Source organism: Erinaceus europaeus, chromosome 11, assembly GCF_950295315.1.
Source record: "Erinaceus europaeus chromosome 11, mEriEur2.1, whole genome shotgun sequence".
Lineage (NCBI taxonomy): Eukaryota > Metazoa > Chordata > Mammalia > Eulipotyphla > Erinaceidae > Erinaceus > Erinaceus europaeus.
In genome coordinates, this window is record NC_080172.1 from 69,910,485 (window position 1) to 69,933,738 (window position 23,254).

Below are 23,254 nucleotides of genomic sequence, written 5' to 3' on the forward strand. Positions count from 1 at the left end.
ACTCAGACCTAATAAACATGGAATCCTAGTTGAAGTGCCTAAAGAAGGCATCATAAATTCTCTTATCGACTAAGGCCAAATTAGCTTAGCAATTTAACAGAAAAAGCCCAAAATAGACAGATTTCAAAAAATGAATTCTGCTTGGGTTCAACAAGTGACAATGCTTAAGCAACTGGGAGAAAATCTAAGGTCATCAGATAAAGAAATGACTACAAAAGTTGGATCAGGGCAAGAGACTGGCTCACTTAATAATGGCCTTTTTTGGTCAATATCACACCACCTCACCATCTGGGCCCTTAGTTAGGGAATCCTTGGATTCCCACACATATATATATGACCTTAGACCTCTCTAATGGATCCCTCTCTGCACCATCACTGGTCACTTCCATCAGGAACATCATTACACGCCCTCTTGTGGGCCCTCCCAGGACCTTGCCCTCACCATAGAGCAACTATAGTAGGGATCTCCCCAGTCTCCGAAAGGAGGCTAGGTATGCTGCCCTGGAACCAGAGGAAGATTGGCCCTGAAAACGAGTGCAGCCTGCACTGTTCCTAGTGGTGACCATGAGCTGCAAGCTCAGACCAATAGGGACTCAGAGGCTACGCAGGCTCTGGTGCTAAGTATATACCCTAGGTTGGGTGGATGGAGGTAAATAGCTAATTCTATCCACAGAATATTTTCAAGCCCCCAGTCCCCCCCTGCAGGGGGAAAGCTTTGCCAGTGGTGAAGCAGTGTTGCAGATGACTTTCTTCTGTCTCTCTCCTTCTCTATCACACACTTCCTTCTCAATTTCTGGCTGTCTCTATCCAGTAAATAAATAACGATAATTAAAAATTAAAAGTTAAAGTTAAAAAAAGAAGAAAAAGAATGAAAATTTAAATGGTCCTCCACAACAGACCATTTTAGTAGCACTGATCTACTCTTTTGTTTTCAACTTTTAATGGATGGCAATCTACTCATCTACATTCATGTGTTTGAATTCCAACATGATAGAAGAGGAAGAGGAGGGGGAGCAAGAGGAGGAAGCTGAAGAGAAGAAAGAGACAATGTCTCTTTCTTAGATGATGTCTAACACCACCTGAGTTTGATCCCTGGCACTGCATGTAGCAGAGTGATGCTCTGGTTCCTCTTCTCACTCATTAAGGAATAAATATCTTAAATAATTTTTTAAGCTGGTGGACAGGCAGTGGCACACTTGGCTGATGATGCACATTACAGTGTTAAAGAGGCCAGGATCAAGCCCCTAGTCCCCACCTGCAGGATGGTAAAGCAGGGCTGCAGGTGTCTCTCTCTGTGTGTGTATCTCCCCTCCCCTCTCAATTTCATTGTCTCTATCCAATAATACATATATATTAAAATAATAATTTTTAAGTTATTTTATTAATGAGAAAGGAACAGAGCAGCAGTCTGGCATGTGTTACCTGGAGCTGAATTTAAGACCTCATACTCAACTCATTGTCTACCTCCTGGGACACATTCTGGTCGTCCCTCGAAGCTCACAGGGGTCTGCAATAGGATAGCCTGAGAGACATGGGACTCAAAAGCACTAAGATGTTTTCTAGTGCTGTGATGTTACAGTCAGTGATTCCATAAGTAAAAAGCCTGTAAGAGCCCTCTCCAAGAGGCTCCACCCTTTCCTTCCTGCTCCATCCCCACCTTGTTGGCCAGCTCTAATTTTAGTTCTGATCTTTAGAATCTCTGTCCCATCTTCTGTTCTTTAGCTCTGGGATCCACCCCATAACTTCCACTTAAAACATAACCATTGTAAGGCTAGGGAAACAGCATAGTGGTTCTGCAAAAGGCTATCATGACTGAGGTCCCAGTTTAATCCCATAAAGCACCACCATAAACCAGAGCTGGCAGTACCCTGGTCTTTCTGTGTATCTTTCTGCAGATCACTCATTCAAAATAAAGAAATAAAATATTGTTGTGCACCTGACTGAACACATGCTACAATGTAGAAGGACCCAGGTTCAGACCCCTGGTCCCCATCTGCAGAGGGAAAGCTTCACAAGTGAGGAAAGCAGTGTTCCAGGTGTCTTTCTCTTTCCCACTCTATTTCTCCCATTCCTCTCTGGCTTTCTCTCTGTCTCTAGTCAGTAAAAATAAATAAATAAATAAAGTATTAATTTACTTATTAAAAAAAAGAAATAAAACTTTTTTTTTTAGAAATAAAACTTAAAAAAAAAAAAAAGCATAACCATAGTATTCTAATAGCCTGTTTAACTGTCTGCTTCCCCTGCCAGACTGTTTGCTCCATAATGAAGTCTTCTCACTTTTATTCCAAGACCAGCACAGGGCCTGTCCTCAGCACATACATACACACACACACACACACACACACACACACACACACACACACACACACACACACACATCCTAGGTTCTCCCTCCCACCCTTCCACCCTACAGTGGTATCTCTAGCACAGACTTTTCTTCTGGCTGTCAGGCCTATACACACCAAAATTGCTAGACAGTTACTTCCTTGTTGGACTCTATTCAGAGTCCTCACCATCTTCCTGAATCCCAGTCATAGCAAGGGGACTGAGAGTGATGAGAAATAACTCTCTTTCCTTTCTCCTACACCAACCAGTTCTAGCACCCTTCAACCCTACTGCCTGCAATTCTAATTCCTTCCATTCTCTCCGGCCCTACCATTGTTACCATTATTTGGGCCACACGTATAACATTACAGATCACTGTGATAACACTGCATGATATAAAGAATGATAAAGCCCTCTCACACATGAGATTCTCCAGTGTTCATACCTACCTTGGGAGGTTATTACTGTCAGTCATCCTAGCTGTGAAGGAATGGAAGCTGGTGGAAAATCATCTTTAGTTAGCAAGCTGAGAATAGCTAGATCTGATATACTCTCTCTCTCTATTGCCAACTCCAATCCTTAGCCACTAGAGTCAAACTCAAAGACTGACTAGTGTTGTGTCCCTAACTTGTCCTTTTATGTCCTTTCTCTATTCTGCAGCCCAGGAGATTTTTTTTTTTAATGTAAGTAAGTCTTTGCTCTGGGGAGACAGAATAATGGTTATGCAAAAAAAGTTGTTTTTTTTTTTTGTTTTTTTTTTTTTTACCAGAGCACTGATCAGCTCAGTTCTGGCTTATGGTGGTGCTGGGCACTGAACTTAGGATTTCTGGTGCCTCAGTTCTGAAAGTGTTTTTGCATAACCATTATGCTATCTCCCTAGCCCATAAAAAGATTTCCATGCCTGAGGTTCTGAGGTACCGGGTTCAATCTCCAGCACAACCAGAAGCTAGAGCTAAGCAGTGATCCCTCTCTCTTTCTCTCTCTCTCTCTCTCTCTGTATCCCATTAATATATATATATATAATATATATATATATTTATATATAATATATATATATAAGAATTCATTGCAGCCATCAGAACATAGACTGCAGCATCACACTCAATAAATAAATGTCAGTGGACTGGCCCAAGAGATGGAACAGTGGATAAAGTTTTATGCTTTCAAACATGAGGTTTCCAGTTTGATCCCCAGCATAGCACATGCCAGAATGTCTCTCTCTCTCTCTCTCTCTCTCTCTCTCTTTCTCTCAAATAAATAAATAAATGTAAAAAATAAAAATAAATGCCAGAGGAATAGCTTCATTCATTTCATTTGCCCTTGGCTTCCTGGCTTTTTTAAAATTAAATCCCCCAGTCTTTTGAATTATCTTTCTTTTTTAAAAAAATATTTATTTTGGATAGAGACAGAAATTGAGGAGGAAGGGAAAGATAGAGAAGGACAAAGAAAGAGAGGCACCTGCAGCTTTGCTTTACTACTCATGAAGCTTCTCCCTTGCAGATGGGGACCAGAGATTTGAACATGGGCCCTTGCGCACTGTAATGTGTGCTCACAACCAGGTAGGTACACCACCATCTGCCCCATTCAAAAATATTCAATTTCTTAAATCTCTCCAATTTGTTTCCAACCTTCTCAGAATTCTAACCATTCTAGAGGGTTCCCAAGCCTGGGGTAATCTTAGCTTCTTGGCTATTGTGTTTTGCTAAAGACCAAACAAAGACAGACCTGACCATTAGTATGTCTACAATTCTTGATTCAAAGTCATCCTGGCCCCCAGTCAGAATGTGCACATCTTCTCAAATTAAGTATTTTTTGTGTAGGAGAGGCTCTCTGCCATGCTAGAAATTGTGTGCAAATTAAATTTATTTATTTTATTTGATAGAGGGAGATGGGGAGAGAGGAAGAGAGATAGAGACAGAGAGACACCTGCAGCACTACTTCACCACTTGTGAAGTCCCCCTCCTGCAGGTGGGAACCAGGGGCTTTAACCCCAATTCTTGCACATGGTAATGTATGTGCTCAACTGGGTATACTACCACCTGGTCCCACAAATCCAATGTTTAAGTCATTAGTCTAGAACAGTTTGCTCCAGAATATCTACATATATGTGTGCATATACATCTATTTATTGGATAGTGACAGAGAGAAATCAAGACAGAAGAAGGAGAGAGAGAGATTGAGATTAAGAGAGAACTGTAGCACTTGGCAAATCACACTTCCTCCCTGCAGGTATGGGAACTTAAATCCAGGTCCTTCTTCTTCTAGCGTTTGCCCTTCTTCCGTAGCCAGTCAACAGCGTCAGGTCCTTACACATTGTAACAAATGCATTCAACCAGGCATGCCACTGCCCTGCTCTATCTATCTATCTATCTATCTATCTATCTATCTATCTATCTATCTATCTATCTTATCTATCTCTATCTCTCATTAGTGGGGTTTTTTTGTTGTTACTTGTTTGTTTGTTTTTGTTTCCAGGGTTATCGTTGGGGCTCAGTGCCTGCATGACAAATTCACTGCACCTGGTGGCCTTTTTTTTTTTTTTAATTGGCTAGGACAGAGAGAAATTGAGAGGGGAGGAAGACAGAGAGGGAGAGAGAAAGATGGACACCTAAGGGCAGCATCACGACTTGTGAATCCACTGCCCTGCAGGTGAGGAGCCTGGGAGCTCAAACTGGGATCTGTGTAATATATGCACTTAACCTGATGTGACTGACCCCCTTTGATTAGTGATTTAGTAGTGGTTTACAAGACTGTAAGATAAGAAAGGGGCATAGTGCCATACCATACCCACCACCAAAGTTCTGTCCGTCCCCACTCATCCACCCATAATCACCATAGTTCTCACAGAATCTTAGAGACAGGTTGGCTACTTTTTTGCTTTTGCAAGTTCATGGGTTTCAGTTCCCTATAATCCACATATGATCAAAACCATCCAGTAGTTGTCTTTCACTTTCCTTATTTACTTCACTAAGCATAATCACTTCCAGTTCCATTTTGTACTGAAGGATACAGGGTAATCTTTTTAAATTGCAGAGTAGTATTCCATTGAATGTGTGTCCCATACTTCTTTATTTTCAATTTATCATTTCTGATTGATAGTGGGTTACAGTATTGTAAAATTTCAGGGTATAGTATAGTTCCATACTGCACCCACCAACAAAGTTCTATGTCCCCATCCTCCCATCTCCCCAAGATAACCACCATAGTTCTTGAGGATTTTTTTAAAAAATTGTTTGCTTCTATTTTTTTTTTTTTTGTCTCCAGGTTATCACTGGGGCTCAGTGCCTGCACTATAAATCCACTGCTCCTGGAGGCTATTTTTTCCCATTTTTGTTGCCCATATTGTTATTATTATTGTTGTTGTTGTTGCTGTTGTTGGATAGGACAGAGAGAAATCAAGAGAGGAGGGGAAGACAGAGAGGGGAGAGAGAAAGATAAGACACCTGCAGACCCACTTCACCACTTGTGAATTGACCCCCTGCAGGTGGGGAGCCAAAGGCTCGAACCGGTATCCTTACACTGGTCCTTGCACTACGCGCCACATGCGCTTAACTTGCTGCACTGCCACCTGGCCCCCTGCTTCTATTTTTTCTTTCTTCTTTTTTTCCCAGTTCATGTGTATCAGTTATCTAGATTCCACATATGAGTGAATTTATCCAGTCTTTCATCTCTTTACTTATTTTGTTAAACATAATCACCTATAGTCCCATCCATTCGGACACAGTATCATCTTTTTTATTGTATTCCGTAGAGTATCCCGTAACTTCTTTATACATTTGCCTGTCAATGAGCATTTAGCTTGTTTCCATATTTCAGCTATTGTCAATAGTGCAGCTATGAACATCAGGTACAAATGTCCCTTTGAATTAGTGTTTTCATGTCCTTTGGATAATTGCCTAAGAGTGCTATTGCTGGATCTTAATGTACTTCCATTTTTGTTTGTTTAAGTATTCTCCATACGGTTTTCCATAGTTGTCACACCAGTTTGCATTCCTTCCAGCTGTGTACCATAGTTTCAGAGCCCATCTTTCTATTTCAGCCACTGCTGCACCACCTGGCCACCAGTCAGTGAAATCTGGCAGCCCTGAAATGCAGAGTGGTGAAGCCCAGACAATAACAAAAATACTGCACCAGGGTTAAATTCTACCCTTGTGCACTTAAAGATGCAGGAGAATGATAAGGTGAAGAATGGGGAGAGGAGGAGGGGGAGGGGATGGAAGGAGAGGGAAGGGGAGGGGAGGGGAGAGGAAGGGAGGGGAGGGAAGGGAAGGAAAGGAAAGGAAAGAAGAAGAGAGGGGAGAGGAGGGGAGGAGAGAGGAGGAGAGGGGAGGGGAGGAGAGGAGAGGAGAGGAGAGGAGAGGAGAGGAGAGGAGAGGAGAGGAGAGGAGAGGAAAGATGAGAGCCAGTATCATCACTGCTGTTTGTTCTCCCAGTGTCCCCAAGGGTTCATGACTCCACTAATTTATGTCATGTTCTCAGGCCCTTTGACATAGAATTGGTTCTAGAAAGCAGTACAGTCAGGAGTGGAGAAGATTAACCTTAGTGTCAGCTCCAAGAGTCCCCCTGCTGTTGTTTGTAGGCTGAACAATGCTTGCCTATCAAAGACTGCTTCCAGACTCAGTTTCCCCATCTGGAATGAAAACCCCATGAGGAAAGAGACCTTGCTTCATTCATTGTGAGTAGGACCCATGACATGTGAGGTGGACAAATAAACAAATATGCAAAGTAGGAGTGATGTTAGCACTGCCTCAAAGACCATCAAATGTAGTGATAAAGACCAGGATACCAAATCCAGACTCCCTGAATCTGAATCCAGACTCAGACACTTCTGCTCCCACCACCATGGTTTCACAGGTCAGTGAATTGCTCTGCACCTCTCAGTACCTCAGTTTCCTCATCTGTAAAATGAGGATGATGTCAAAAGTTCTCTGACCTCAATAGGTTGTGGTGCAACTTAAAACAAGTTAATATTTGGGGCCAGACAGTGATGCACCTGGTTAAGTGTGCACATTACAGTGCTCAAGGACCTGGGTTCAAGCCCCTGTTCCCCACCTGCAGGGGGAAAGCTTCATGAATGGTGAAGTAGGACTGCAGGTGTCTCTGTTTCTTTCCTTCTCTATTACCCTCTCCCCTCTCAATTTCTCTGTCTCTATCCAAAAGTAAATAAAAGAAAAAGAAAAAAAAAAGATGATCTTTTAAAAAAAAAAGTAAGTATTCCTGGTAGATTACACACATTCATTCTCAAGCTCAAGGACCTGGGTTTGAACACTGGAACACCATCTAGGAGTGCCTACAGAGGGGGTCTTCCTGAGTGGTGGAACAGTGCTACAGTGTCCCTCCTTCTCTCTTGGTTCTCTTTTCCTTTCTATTTCTCTCTGTATCTTAGAATTTATCTAAAAAGGGGGTTGGGCAGCAGCTCAGCAGGTTAAGCACACATGGCACAAAGCATGAGGACTGGAGTAAGGATTCCGGTTCCAGCCTCTGGCTTCCCACCTGCAGGGGGGTCTCTTCACAAGTGGTGAAGCAGGTCTGCAGGTGTCTGTCTTTCTCGATCCCTCTCTGTCTTCCCCTCCTCTCTCCATTTCCCTCTGTTCTATCCCACAACAAGGACATCAATAACAACAACAATAATAACCACAACAATGATTAAAAAAGGGCAACAAAAGGAAGAAAAATAGCCTCCAGGACCAGTGGATTCATAATGCAAGCACTGAGCCTCAGCAATAACCCTGGTGGCAAAAACAAAAAAACAGGCTACCAGGAGCAGTGGCTTCATGCAGGTACTGAGCCCTAGCAATAGCACTAGTGGCAAAAGAAAAATTAATATATGTGAAATGTATCTGACAACCACATTTGTTAGCTCTTGCCACTATTATGATGATCATTTGATTAAAAGTTCAACAATTCATATTTTAGTCTTTATCTTAACGTGGTGCCTTAGATCACTGCCATCCTGATTATTTCAGTGCTTATCTTTCCATCTATTCAACATTTTTGTGATAGGTTACCCAGCCTTCTTATTAAAATAAAATGAGTAAAAAGTGTGGCCATGGAGACAGTACAATAGAAGTGTGCCAGACTTTTATGCCTGGGCCACAGAGGTTCCAGGATCAAGCCCCAGCACCACCTCATTCTCCTCTCCCTCTCCCTCTCTCCACTTCTCATTAAAATACATAAATCTATACAAAAAATACCTTAAGTAGTTAACATATCACCTGCTGCATTGTGAACTCTGACTGAATGTTTGTTGGCCAATAACAATAGCATTGTTATTGTTATTGCTGTTGTTATAAGAAAATCATTTGGATTTTATCAACTCTACAGTTTGATGAGAAGGACAGAGGTTTATTTTCAGAGTTAGCTGAGAACAGGAGCAGGTGGTGGCAGGTGCTAACAGAGGAGGGATTCCTGAGAAGACTGCTATTGGCATTAAATTGGATGAGAGTAGTGGTTGTAATGTTTAGCCACAGGCTAAAGAAACGTATTTGAACAAGAGTGGAACGGGAAAAAACAGTCGTGAAGAAGTGCAGACACCGAGGAGAACTTGTAATACACCAAACCAATTTCTTCATCCTTGCTCATGCTACTTCCATTACTAGTTAGGGGAGCTGGTTCCATCCCTCAAGGAGTGTTTATACAATTTTGACTGCTTTTGTCAGCACTGCAATTGGGATTGGAGGAGAGAGAAAAGCAATGTTAAGAGAGCCTTTGCTCCTGGGCTTAGGATCTCTTTCAAAAAATACATTTGGGGCCATGCTGTGGTGCACCCAGCAGGGTGTAAACATCACCATGTGTAAGGTCCTGAGTTCAAGCCCCTAATCCCACCTGCAAAGGAAAACTTCATGAGCAGTGAAGAAGTGCTGTGGGTCTCTGTCTCTGTCTCTCATTCTCGCTCTCTCTCACTCTCGCTCTCTCTTTCTGTCTTCTCTCCTTTATTATTATTATTATTATTTGCCACCAGGGTTATTGCTGGGACTTGGTGCCTGCACTAATAATCCAGTGCACCAGGCAGCCATATCTCTCATATCTCTCTTTCTTTCTTTCTTCCTTCCTTTCTTTCTTTTCTATTTTTATTTGACAGAACCAAGAGAAATTTAAAGGGGCAGAGAAACACAGGACACCTGCAAGCCTGCTTCACCACTCATGAAGCTTCCCCCTTGTAGGTGAGGAGCTAGTGTTCAAACCTGGGCCCTTGCTCATGGTGATATGTGCCCTTAAACAGGTGCACCGCCACTTGCCCCTTGACACCTCTCAATTTCTGTCTCTATCAAAAAGAGAGTAAAAGCAAAAGGAAAAAAAAGAGGAAAAGAAAGAAAGGAAGGAAGGAAGGAAGGAAGGAAGGAAGGAAGGAAGGAAGGAAGGAAGGAAAGAAGGGAGGAAGGAACAGGAGCATCTGCACCATATTACCCTGAACACACCCAGTGTCATCTGAAAGAGGCAGGAGCAATGGATTCATTGTGCAGGCATTGAATTCATCCAGTGATAATCCTGGTGGGAAAAAACCATGTGAATATATCCCAAAATGGACCAATGAGAGGACTTCTACAGTAAGTTAAGATGAAGGCGAGTCTGCTCATTCATTGCTCATCCCTGCATATGTTCATTCACTGACCTGCCATCCATCATGGACACTCCACTGTGCTGAAGGCACTGGAGGATAATGGCCAGGAAAACTACACATCCCATTCCTACCCACAAGGAACCCTTGTTTTATTATGGAGCTAGTGGTGCCCTGTAGGAGAAGAGTGCCAGCACAGAGCAGAACATGACGAGAACGGAGAGGTTTGCTCAGCTTTAGTATCATCAGAGCTCTCCAGCTGAGTTGTCTTGATGTGGCTTTCAAAGCTTGGTGACACCTGATTTGATCTGGTTTTTGGTGTAATCAAAACGTCAGGGTGCCAAACAGGGATGAAAGTGGCTTTTATTTTATTGACCCACCAATGCACTGATCAAATGGGGGGAGCTATCTGTTATGTGCCCAGATGGTGAATAAGATATCCCATTCTTCAAGAAACTTGTAGTCTAGTGGGTGAGGTAGACACAGAGGGAACGAGGATGTTACAGCGTGATGAGACTAGGTGTAAAGGAATGTGTAGAAGAGAGCTGAGGTAGCTGTGGAGCTGTGGGGTAGAGAATTTAGTGGGCAGTGGGACAAACCCAGCTGGAGCTCAGGGGTCAGGGCTGGGCTGGACTAAGAAACTGGGAGACTTGACTGACTGTGTTGGCGAGGGTCAATTAGACTAGACATGAACTGGAAGGCAGTAAGGAGTCACTAAGGCACTTTGACAAAGAAAGCAACATAATCAGGGGCCAGAGGGATAGCTCACTGGGTAAGACTTGTGCCTTGCCATGCATGTGACCCAAATTTAAATCCTGATTCCACAGTGGAGATGCTATGGCACTAGAAGAAGCTCTCTGTTTCTCTATTTGAATGGAGTGGGGGAAATTGTGCATGTTTGCCCCAATTTCAGGGGACCTCAAAGGAAAAAGAGAAAGAGAGGGAAAGGGAGAAGGAGAGGGAGAGGGAGAGGGAGAGGGAGAGGGAGAGGGAGAGGGAGAGGGAGGGAGAGAGCAAGCAATATGGTCATTAGCAACTTTGTTTTAAAATTTGCTTTCCCCCCTTTTGTTGTCCTTGCTGTTTTATTGTTGCTGTAGTTATTATTGTTGTTGCTATTGATGTTGTCATTGTTGGATAAGACAGAGAGAAATGGAGAGAGGAGAGGAAGACAGAGAGGGGGAGAGAAATATAGACACCTGCTTCACCACCTGTGAAGCGACTTCCCTGCAGGTGGGGAGCCAGGGGCTCAAACCGGGATTCTTATGCTGGTCCTTGTGCTTGGCATCATGTGTACTTAAACCGCTGCACTACCACCCGACCCTCACTTTTTTTTTAATGTGGAACTTTCATGCTAAAATACCAAAGAACTGGACTCTATTTCAAACTTGCATTCCACTGTGGTGAAAATAATACCTCAGTCGGGATGGTCCAGCACGCTGATGCTCAGGTTAGGGACCCTGTTCTGAGGGGCTGAACAAGCATTGGGGAGGGAACCTGGTGCTGGGTCCCCCATGCCCATGGGGCTTCCTCAGTCCCAAGGAGGGCCTACCATATGCTCCCAACTCTGCATGCTTGTCAGGACTATGTAATCTCTAGTGGACCAAACTAGTTCAAGCTATCCCTGTGGCTTGTCCCTCATATCACTGGATGGTGAAAGAGGATGGAAGGAATTATTAAATGGCAGGAGAGGTGGCTCAATGGATAGAATGCCAGACGTGCATGCATTTTGGGCATGCAGCCCAAAGCTGGATCCCTTACACCAAATATGCCAGAATGAAACTCTGGCTTTTCTCTTCCAAACTCCTTTCTCATGAAAAATAACTGGGGCTGGATGGTGGCACACCAGTTGAGTAGACACATTACCATCTGGAAGGAGCCAAGTTCAAGCTCCCTGTCCCCACCTTCTTCTTCTAGCGTTTGCCCTTCTTCCGTAGCCAGTCAACAGTGTCAGATTGAGCCTGATGTAAAGTTTTGAGACCTGCTTTGAATCTGGAGAGGTGGCAGTCGTTGACTATGTGGGTCATAGTCTGTCTGTAGCCGCAGGGGCAGTTTGGGTCGTCTCTGGCTCCCCAGCGATGGAACATAGCGGCACACCGGCCATGGCCTGTTCATTAGTGATTGAGGAGGGCCCAATCATAACGTGCTAGGTCAAAGCCGGGTTGATGCTTACAGGGGTCTGTGATGAGGTGTTTGTTCTTTACCTCAGCTGACTGCCAACTCTGTTTCCAAGAGACTGGAACAGAGAAGTTCAGTGTAGGCATAGGGGACCAGATTGGGTGACAAGACGTCAAGCGTTGGACAGGGTGGGCGAAGATATCCCCGTATATTGGCAGGTCCGGTCGAGCGTAGATGTGGGAAATGAACTTAGATGATGCCGCGGGGCGATGTTGCTAAGAACTGGCAGCCATGGAACCGGGGTGGAACGGATGGTTCCAGAAATTATCCTCATGGAGGAATATAATTTGGAATCGACCAAGTGGACATGGGGGCTACGGAACCATACTGGGGCACAGTATACTGCAGTGGAATAACATAATGCCAGAGATGATGATCATAGTGTGGAAGCGCTCGCGCCCCATGAGGAGCTGACCAGTCTTGCAATGATGTTATTCCTCGCTCCCACCTTTGCTGCAGTTTTTATGAGATGTTTGTGAAATGACAGAGTGCAATTGAGAGTAACGCCAAGATAGACTGGCTGGGCTTCATGCCAGATTCTCGTATCATCAAGCTGCACATTAAGCTCACGCGAGGCCAAGGCATGGTGTAGATGGAAAACAGATGATACCGTTTTTGCAGTGCTAGGGATTAGTCACCATTTTTTACAGTAATCAGATATCAGAGACATGTCTTTCGTGAGTGTTTCCTCGAGGATGTCGAACTTGGATGCCTGAGTTGCACAGCAGATGTCATCGGCGTAGATGAACTTCCTTGAAGAAGTTTCTGGGAGGTCATTGATGTAAATATTAAATAGCGTAGGAGCCAGAACAGAGCCCTGGGGGAGGCCACTTGAGACAAGTCTCCATCTGCTAGACTTATCACCCAGATGCACCCAGAATCTTCTGTTTTGGAGAAGAAATGATATAGTGTTGGCCACCCATGGAGGCAGGCATCTTGAGATCTTGACTAGGCAACCACAGTGCTAGACCATGTCATAGGCTGCTGTGAGATCAACAAAGACAGCACCCGTCTTTAAATTCTTCTGGAATCCATTTTCAATGTAAGTTGAGAGGGCCAGGGCTTGTTCGCAGGTAGATCTTCCTGGGCGGAAACCAGCTTGGGCGGGTGATAGGAATTTCTCTGTAAGATGAGAAATACGTGACAGAAGCAGCCTCTCAAGGATTTTGTAACACACGGAGAGGAGAGAAATTGGTCTATAGCTGGCGGCCAGTGTTGGGTCTTTCTTTGGTTTCAAAACTGCTATAATCTTCGCACGACGCCAAACTTTGGGCATAGACTCAGATTCCAAGATGTGGGACAGGAATGAAGCGAGCCACTTCTTTGCCGCGGGACCCAGGTTAAGAATGAGTTCTGGGGTGATGTTATCATAGCCAGCAGCTGTTCCCGGTTTAACCCTCTTCAAAGCGTCTTCCAGTTCAGACAGTGTAAAGGGAGAGAGTTTTGGAGATGGACAAGATAAACGGAAGTGGGATGACCACTCATGGGAAATTTCTCTTTTCCAGACTGGGTCGATCTTAGCACGTCCAACTTGAGTTAGACCACTGAGTTTGGAGATACGGGAGGATAGGAGACGGGAGGGGGTTGGCTACCGGCACCCAGTCTGTGAAGAAGCTTCCAGGCCTTCCTACTTGAGTGGGTGAAGTTCAGAGTTTCTGTGAGTTGTTGCCAGCGGGCTTGGTGTGCTGCATCCAGGGAGGCAATGAGATGGTCAGCCACATCTGGGTCGCCCGACTCATCATACTGCTTTAGTAGTTGCTCGCATTCAGCATCAAGACAAGGCGTATAGTTAGCACGTCTCCCACGAGGAATGGCTTGGGAAGCTGCTTTGAGGATGGCTTGGTGGAAGCACCTGTAGGAATCTTCAGAGGGGATAGAGTTAATTGGAATTGCAGGAATAGATTTGTTGGATCGACCTTCCCGTGGTGCATCTCGTGAATACCCATTCATTGGGGAAACTGACGATTCTTCCTAGCCGACTGAATCCACATGGATCCCAGTCACTTTCAAAGCCAGCAACAAGCAGCTCCTGACAGCTTTCAAGCTGTTGGTCCTGCTCTTCGAGTCCTCCAACTTAATGTTGAGGGGCTGTCCTTTGCCAAACGCATTCTTATTGGTCAATTGGTGATACAGCATCAGGCAGATGTTATCTGCCTACAAGAAACACATATAGCAGTCGATGAAGCTGCTCGATTCACCATCAGTGGATTCGATTTAATATGCTATAATCTCCATCCTAAACACGGCCGAGCCATCTACGCCAAATCGTGTCTTGCGGACGTTTACCATACAGCCTCTTCGACCTTCTACGACTCCATTACTATTGGAACTATTCAGCTCGTCAACGTATATAAGCCTCCCAGTGCCTCGTGGGATAATGAGGTCCTGCCTAGGTCCAGCTGTTTACGTTGGAGACTTTAATAGTCATCACCAAGACTGGGGATATTCCTCCACTCATGCTGATGGCTCTATCTTAGCCGACTGGGCTTCAGCGAATGACCTCTCCCTATTATATGATCCCAAACAGCCAGGCTCTTTTCACAGTGCTAGATGGAATAAAGACTCGTCACCCGACCTGTGCTGGATTAGCACAGTCAACGGCCAAGCCTTTCCCGCTACGAGACAAGTTCTCAAGATCTTCCCGCACAGTCATCACCGCCCAGCTATCATCCACATTGGTCTCCAGCTCCCACTGATTTTGTGCTCAGAAAAACTAAGATGGAACTTTGGGAAAGCAAACTGGCGTCTGTTCAGTGTCCCCACCTATGGGGGGGCATCACAAGCTATGAATCAGATCTGCAGGTGTGTCTCTCTGTTTTCTCTATCTCCCCCTTCATTCTCAGTTTCTCTCGTCCTATCTAATAAAAAGAAAGGGGTGGAGGGGACAGGAAAAGTGGCCACCGGGAGTGGCAGCTTCACCCATGCAGGCAGGCACTGACCCCCAGCAACAACCCTGGTTGCGATAAAATGATAAAATAGAGGGGTAGATAGTGTGGAAACCAGTAAAGAGTGCAAGCTACCATGTGGGAGGACCTGTATTCAAGCCCCCAATATCCACCTGCTTCACAAGCAGTGATGCAGTACTTACATGTCTTCTCTCTCTCTCTCTCTCTCTCTATCTCTCTCTATCTCTCTCTGTTTCCATCATAATTAAAGAAAAAAGGAAAGGGAAAAAAGCCATTGGGAGTGAGAATTCATAGTACTAGCAATAACTGATGGGGTGGGAGGAGAGGTAAATAAGTAAATCTAGTGGCTTAGTGGCTAGAGAACTGGACTTACAAGCAAGAGGTCCTGAACTCGATGCCTAGCATGACATGTGACAAAGTGATGCTCTGGCTATCTATCTATCTATCTATCTGTCTCTTAGAAGTACTATGTGTCATTTTTTTTCTCTAAGAAAATCAGTCTTATAAAAAGAAATATTGGGAAATGAAATGAAGTGAGAAATGCTAAATTGTATTTTGAAATATCCTGCCACAAATTAAAAATTACACTTTGGGAAAACCAGCTCAACATAACTGGACAAGGCCACATGGAGTGAAGAGAGAGGGCAGTGGAGAAGCCCAATGGAGAGACAGTTGCTTGGGGAGCGGGGGGGGGGGGGGGGGGGGGGGCCTGATGACTGTGCATTCTACAGTGCACTGTGCCATCCTTTGATCCCCACAGTAATGGCCAGGTTTGTGTCAGAAGGTGAATGGGGATCCAGCTCCTCCCTCCTAACCTCTCATATCCACAGAAACAAGATCAAGAAGTCTATAGCCATCTATCTGGCTTCAAGCCACTAAGGGCTGCGGTGGGATAGTCTATACACAGTCACCACGAGGGGGCAGTCTTGAGCCTCACCTCCTTAAGGAACGGGAGCAAAAACATCCCGAGCACCTAAGCACACTGGTCACTGCCCACCTACCTAGGTCCCCCTACCTGGTAGACTTACTGGGCCCACTGCCACCAGCTGCTCCTGAGTGAGGAACTCAGCCTGATCGCCTGCTTGGAAGGTTCCCATCTGTCCACGTGTTGTACTGCACTTGCCCCTGACTACCCCAGTGTGGCTCCTCTCAGGGAGCCCAAGCTGTGGACCTGCTGCCTGATCTGTGTGTCCCTTGTGCCCAGACACAAATTCCATAAAAGTTTTTCTGTGGGTGCTTTGTCTCTTGCCAATTTCCGTTGCATGAGATCCTGAGAAGACTGGCCAAGAGTAACTGGTTGAACACATTCTACTTTTTCTTCTCCTTCCTCTTTCACTTCCTCCTCCTCTTCTTCATATCTGTTTATTTGTTTGCTTGGATAGAGACAAAGAGAAATCAATAGGGAAGGGGGAGATAGAGAGGGAGAGGAATAGAGAGACACCTGCAACACTGCTTTACTGCTTCTGAAGCTCCTCTCCTGCACGTGAGGACCGGGGGCTCGAACCCAAGTCCCTGAACATAACGTGTACTCTCTACCAGGTGCACCACCACCGGGCCCCTAAGTTGTTGCTTCTTAAGTTTATTTATTTTATTTAGGTAGAATTAGAAAAGGCAGCGAGAGCGGTTAAGTGACTTCAATACTTTAGTGGCCGGACTCGAAACTGGGTCTCTCAGAAAGGAAAACAGCGCAGTATCCATGTGAGCTACTTCTGGAGCCTAAAGTTGTTGCTTCTTTTTTTTTTAATTTTATTTATTTATTTATTCCCTTTTGTTGCCCTTGCTGTTTTATTGTTGTAGTTATTGTTGTAGTCACCATTGATGTCATTGTTGTTGGATAGGACAGAGAGAAGTGGAGAGAGGAGGGGAAGACAGCGAGGGGGAGAGAAAGACACTTGCAGACCTGCTTCACCGCTAGTGATGCTACTCCCTGCAGGTGGGGATCTGGGGCTTGAACCGGGATCCTTACACCGGTCCTTGCGCTTTGCGCCACCTGCGCTTAACCTGCTGCGCTACAGCCCAACTCCCAAGTTGTTGCTTCTTAAGCAGCTGATTCCCACTACCCACCCCCGCCGCCGCCGCCCCCCTATATCAGAAAACGACTACTGACAGGAGCAAGGCAAACTGGCCAGGCTGTAACTAGGATGACTCGGGCAGCCGTGAGACCTGGAAGCTTAAAGGAAATCCTGCAAGAGGAAGCTGGCTCCCTAGCCTCTCCGTCCTCGCCACTCGCGGAGCTGGTGCGCTCAGCCCAGCCGCAGAGCCTAGCGGTGCTTCTGGGGACTCAGTCCTGAGAGAGAACCCCGCTGGGAGACGAGCACCGCCCCCCCCCCCCCCCCCCCCGCCCCGGGACTCTGGAAGGGACTTCCCGCGGGGAGCTGCCCCCAGCCCCACCCCACGTTGGGCCTGAGTCTCGGGGGGCTCCCGGGCAGGCCAGCGGCTCCCTGTCGCCCAGCCCGGAGGTAGGTACCGCTCCCAGGCGCTGTGACTAGGAACTTGTTCAAATCCTGCGGCCGCTCTCGAAGCGGGCGCTCCAAGCAGCGCTTTCTAATTCTTCCTCGGTAGCATTGGCCGGGGATGGGGGTACGACCCTGGCTTCTGGAGCTGAGGAGCGGGTGAGGAAGCCTGGGAAGAAGGCCAAGGAGAGAGAAGCGAGAGGCGGGAGGTGGAGCCCTGTGCAGACAACGAGCCCGCCCCGCAGGGTCCGGGCTGTCCGCCCAGAGCGGCTACTCCTGCCCCCACCCTGCTCGGGTAGTTCTGCACCAAGCCCCTGTCCACGCCCCCTTCCTGCAGCGTCTGCACCCTTTGCCCGGGCTCACTGAGCTGAGTAGGGATGAAATGCCTCTGAGGCAGAGCAGTTGCACTAGGACCTAGGTTCAAGCCCACAGTCCTCACCTTGAGAGGAGGATTTATGAGCTGTGAAGCAGTGCTACAGATGTCTCTCTCTCCCTCTAACTCTTCCCCCTCTCAATTTTTTAATATTTATTTTATTTATTTATTCCCTTTTGTTGCCCTTGTTGTTTTATTGTTGTAGTTATTATTGTTGTTGTCGTTGTTGGATAGGACAGAGAGAAATGGAGAGAGGAGGGGAAGACAGACAGGAGGAGAGAAAGATAGACACCTGCAGACCTGCTTCACCGCCTGTGAAGCGACTCCCCTGCAGGTGGGGAGCCGGGGTTCGAACCGGGATCCTTATGCCGGTCCTTGTGCTTTGCGCCACCTGCGCTTAACCCGCTGCGCTACAGCCCGACTCCCCCCTCTCAATTTCTTTCTGTCCTATAGAAATTGTGTGTGTGTGTGTGTGTGTGTGTGTGTCTGTGTGTGTGTGTGTGTGTGTGGGCGCGCACGAGCGCGCGTGTCACCTGGAACTTCTGCACCAGTAGGTCCCAACTGTTCACGGGACTGATTCTCAGAACCTCTATGAGAATCTCCTGGAGGGAGCAGGTAGGTAGCAAAAAAGAAAACTTTCATGCCCAAGACTCTGAGGTCACAGGTTCCCCAGCACTATCACAAGGCAAAACTGAGCAGTGCTGTGGAACACACACACACACACACACACACACACACACACACACACACACACCTAGGAAGTGTTACAATGGATAAAGCGTTGAACTCTCCAGCATGAGGTATCAAGTGCCAGGGTGATATTCTGGTTCTCTCTTTCTTCCTCTTCTTCTCTCTCGTTAATGAATAAATCAGAGAGCTGGGGAGACAGCATAATGGATATACAAAAGACTGTCATGCCTGAAGTTCTGAGGTCCAGTCTCTAGCAGCATGACGAGCCAGGCTGAACAGTGCTCTGGTCTCTCTCTCTTTCTCTCTCTCTCTCTCTCTCTCTAAGTAAAATAAGTTAAATATTTAAAAATAACGTAAAAAGAAAGAAAAGAAGACCCAAGGTTGCTGTGGCCTGCAGAGTGCTGGGATCCCCAGAGTTGCTAATCATGCTACGGGGCAAGAATCACAAGTCTGGAGCATCCCACTGGACTTCTCTGCCCTTTACCCTCTATTGATAGTGAGTGAGCACACCCCCTCCACTCCCAGGAAGCTTGGTACATGCAGCCCCACTGTACCCAATTCAGGCAGGCGGTCCAACCTGACATGCAGCTGATTAATGGCTGTGAAGGTGAAAATTAGTTGTTTTTTTAAATGGCAGTTCTTTTTTAAAAATAAGTTTATTTATGTATTTATTTATTTGCTAGGACAGAGAGAAATTGAGGGGTGGGAGAGGTAGAGAGGGAGAAAGAGATACACCCTGAGCACTGCTTCACCATTTGTTAAATTTCTCCCCTGCATGTGGGGACTGGGGGCCTGAAACTGGGCCCTCATGCATGAGGATGTATGTGCTCAACCACATGTGCCACTGCCCAGCCCCAGAATGAATTTAGATAAGACTGTGAAATAGGAGACCTGGTGGTGGCGCACCTGGTTAAGTACACACATTACAGTGCACAAGGACCTGGGTTCAAGACCCTGGTCCCCACCTGCAGGGGGGAAATCTTCACGAGTGATGAAGTAGGGCTGCAGGTGTCTCTCTGTTTCTTTCCCTCTCTATCTCCCTTGCCCCTCTTAATTTCTGTCTGTATCCAGAAATAAGTAAATAATACAAATAATTAAAAAATCAAAGCATTGGGACCAGGTGGTGGCACACCTGGTTAAGCGCACACATTACAGTGTGCAAGGACCTGGGTTCAAGCCCCTGGTCCCCACCTGCAGGGGAAAGCTTCACGAGTGGTGAGACAAGGCTGCAGGTGTTTCTCTGTCTCCTTCTATATCTCTCTTTATCTCTCAATTTCTCTTTGTCTCTATTTAATAATAAATAAATAAAAGTTAAAAAAAATCAAAGCATTAAAAAAGACTTTTTTAAAAAAAGAGAGGGCCAAGAAGTGGTACAGCTGGTTAAGTAAGCACATTACACTGTGCAAGGACCTGGGTTCAAGCCCCTAGTTCCCATCAGCAGGGGGAAGGCTTCATGAGTGGTAAAATAGTGCCACAAGTATCTATCTCTTTCCCACTCAATCTCTCTCTCCCTTCTCAATTTCTCTCTGTCTCTACGTAATAAATAAGTAAATAAATAAATAAAGTTTTTTAAAAATGTGAAATAGGAAGCTTGCCCACAGGAATCTCAAATGTTCTCTTATCCTTGACCCACATTTGTGCCACTCACTTCTCTTGCGATTGAAATAGCACCACCCACAAACATGTACCAGCCACAACCCTGGCAGTCTCTTTTTTGCAGCAGTTCTTAGAAGAAGTTTGGCTGAGAAGGGGAGAAGTGAGGGAAGGCAGTAGTTCCAGAAGGATATGAGACCCAGGAGGCTTTTTAATTTAACCTTTTTTTTTTTTTTTTAAGATGAAAGAGGCTCAAGCTATTTTAAATACTGGTAGAGAGCAGAGGGGAGGAAATGCTGGTCTGTATGGGAAAAGAAAGGTGGAATGGTTAGAGGGAGAGTTTTGGGATGTGTGTGGGCAGAACCTAGTACTCAGGCAGACAGATCAATTTAGACAGGAGTGGGAACTCCTCGCCTCAGTCACAGAGGCAAGAATGGGTTGAGGAGGTGTAAGAACAGTGAGGCCCTGGAATCCAGGTGATCTCTAACTCAAACATGCTAGGATTCCATGAAATCGGGCTAGGGAGACAGCATAATGGTATGCAAGAGACTCTCATGGCTGAGGCTTTAAATTCCCAGGTTCAATCCCCAGCACCACTATAAGCCAGAGATAAGCAGTGCTCTGGTCTTGCTCTGTGTGCCTTTCTGTCTATATTGCTTCCTCATTTAAACAAAACAAAACAAAATTAAATGAAATTTAAAAATAAGGATTCCATGAAATTAAATTGCCATAGCACCAGCAACTTAATGTGTCACCTCTGCTTGGCAAAGTTTTAACTCAAAGAAATGAATCTTTCATAAGCAGATCTTGGGCTACTGGGGGCTGGCCAGTAGGCCAGTGAGGTCTCCCCCAGTGACCTGGCATAGTTACCTGCTATGCCAGGTGCAATTGGGAAAATAATGTCCAACTGTGACAATGGTGGTCTAGAGCAATGTCACAGAACTCAAAAGTGCTGGAGTCAGTTTTAGAACCTTACTCCACTCACCCATGGTAGCTATCTGTTCTACTTACCCACACTCATTCATTCTTCTACCACCTAAAATTACAAGAGCCAGGGAAACTTTTAAGAATGGTTTCTGGGAGTCAGGCCGTAGCACAGCAGGTTAAGCGCAGGTGGCACGAAGTACACAGACCAGAGTAAGGATCCTGGTTTGAGCCCCCAGCTCCCCACCTTCACAAGTAGTGAAGCAGATCTGCAGGTGTCTCTCTCTCTCTCCTCCTCTCTCTCTTCCACTCCTCTCTCCATTTCTCTCTGTCTTATCCAAGAACGACGACATCAATAACTACAATAAAACAACAAGGACAACAAAAGGGAATAAATAAATATTTTTTAAGAAGAAGAATGGTTTCTTATTTTTCTTTTTAAAAAAAATTATTTATTCCCTTTTGTTGCCCTTGTTTTACTGTTGTAATTATTGTTGTTATTGATGTCATCGTTCTTGGATAGGACAGAGAGAAACGGAGAGAGGAGGGGAAGACAGAGAGGGGGAGAGAAAGATAGACACCTGCAGACCTGCTTCACCGCCTGTGAAGTGACTCCCCTGCAGGTGGGGAGCCGGAGGGTGAACCAGGATCCTTAGTCCAGTCCTTGCGCTTTGTGCCACATGTGCTTAACCCGCTGCGCTACTGCCTGACTCCCCTTATATTTCATAAGTGTTTAAATTTTATGATTACAATTAAGACAGAGGGGAGGAGAGAGATGGAGAGAGAAAGAGAAACACCTGCAGCACTGCTTCACTACTTATGAGGTTTTCCCCTTGGAGGTGGGGACCCAGGGCTCAAACCCAGGCCTTTGAATATGATTACTCATGCACTTTACCAGTTGCACCAATGCTCGGCCCTTACACAGCTTCTTAACCACTGAAATGGACACCTGGCATGGCTAGGTCACCCTAGACCCACATGCCCCCTACCTGTCTCTAGGATTCTGAGAAATTCCTGATAGTGGTTAAGAATAAGAATAATAGAAGCAGTAGCAAATTACCAAATGCTCCTTTAATAAGTTAGCATGCAAAGTGCTGGGTACATCACTCCAGAAACTGACTCACAGAAGAATTCCATAAATGTGAGTTGTCTTCCTCTTCCTCCTCCATCTTCCTTTACAACATCATCATCTTTTTATGTCCATTTGTATCTATTTGCTTGGGAAGTGTACGTTAAAAAAGCACAAGAGCACTAGGTGATCAGTGTTTTAAATAAGTACTGATAAGAAGGGCACAAAAAAGTATAAGCGTAGTGAGCTAGAAAGGGCTAGCATTGATCCACACTCCCTGTAATGGTTTAGATGATGGCTCTCCTGCTACTGTGCTCTCAGATCTGCTATCTAAGACTTCTTTTTTTTTAATATTTATTTATTTATTCCCTTTTGTTGCCCTAGTTGTTTTATTGTTGTAGTTATTATTGTTGTCGTCGTTGTTGGATAGGACAGAGAGAAACGGAGAGAGGAGGGGAAGACAGAGAGAGGGAGAGAAAGATAGACACCTACAGACCTGCTTCACCACCTGTGAAGCGATGCCCCTGTAGGTGGGGAGCCAGGGGCTTGAACCGGGATCCTTAGCCGGTCCTTGCGCTTTGCGCCACGTGCACTTAACCTGCTGCGCTACCGCCTGACTCCCTATCTAAGACTTCTATGCCTCAGTTTCCTCGTTTTTTAAGTGAGGGCAAAACTAGTTCTTGGACCACTAGGTTCTTGGAAAGTTAAACCATTTGATCCAGCAGCCAGGGAGATGGTTCCACTGGTAGAGTACAGGACTTGCATGCCAGAGTTTCTCAGTTCAGCCCCTGCCCCCATTCTCCCATATGATTAAAATAATAAAATAAATTTTATTTGGGGATAGATGATATTATGAATAAAGCACCAAGCACAGATATTGTCAAAGAGTAAGCAATCAATATAAGTTGGGAGCTGTTATTATTTTTGTTGTCACTGGGGCTTCACCACTCCAGGTCAATTTTTTCAGCTAGAGATGGGGAGGAGGGTGGTGGGTAGGCAGTGGCACAACTGGTTAAACACTCACATTAAAGTTCAAAAGGACCCAGGTTCAAACTCCCTGGTCCCCACCTGCAGGGGGAAGCTTCGGGAGTAGTGAAGCAGGGCTGCAGGTGTCTTTCTGCCTCTCTCCCTATTTCCTCTTCCCCTCTCAGTTTCTCTCTGTCTCTATCCAATAACAAATAAATAAAT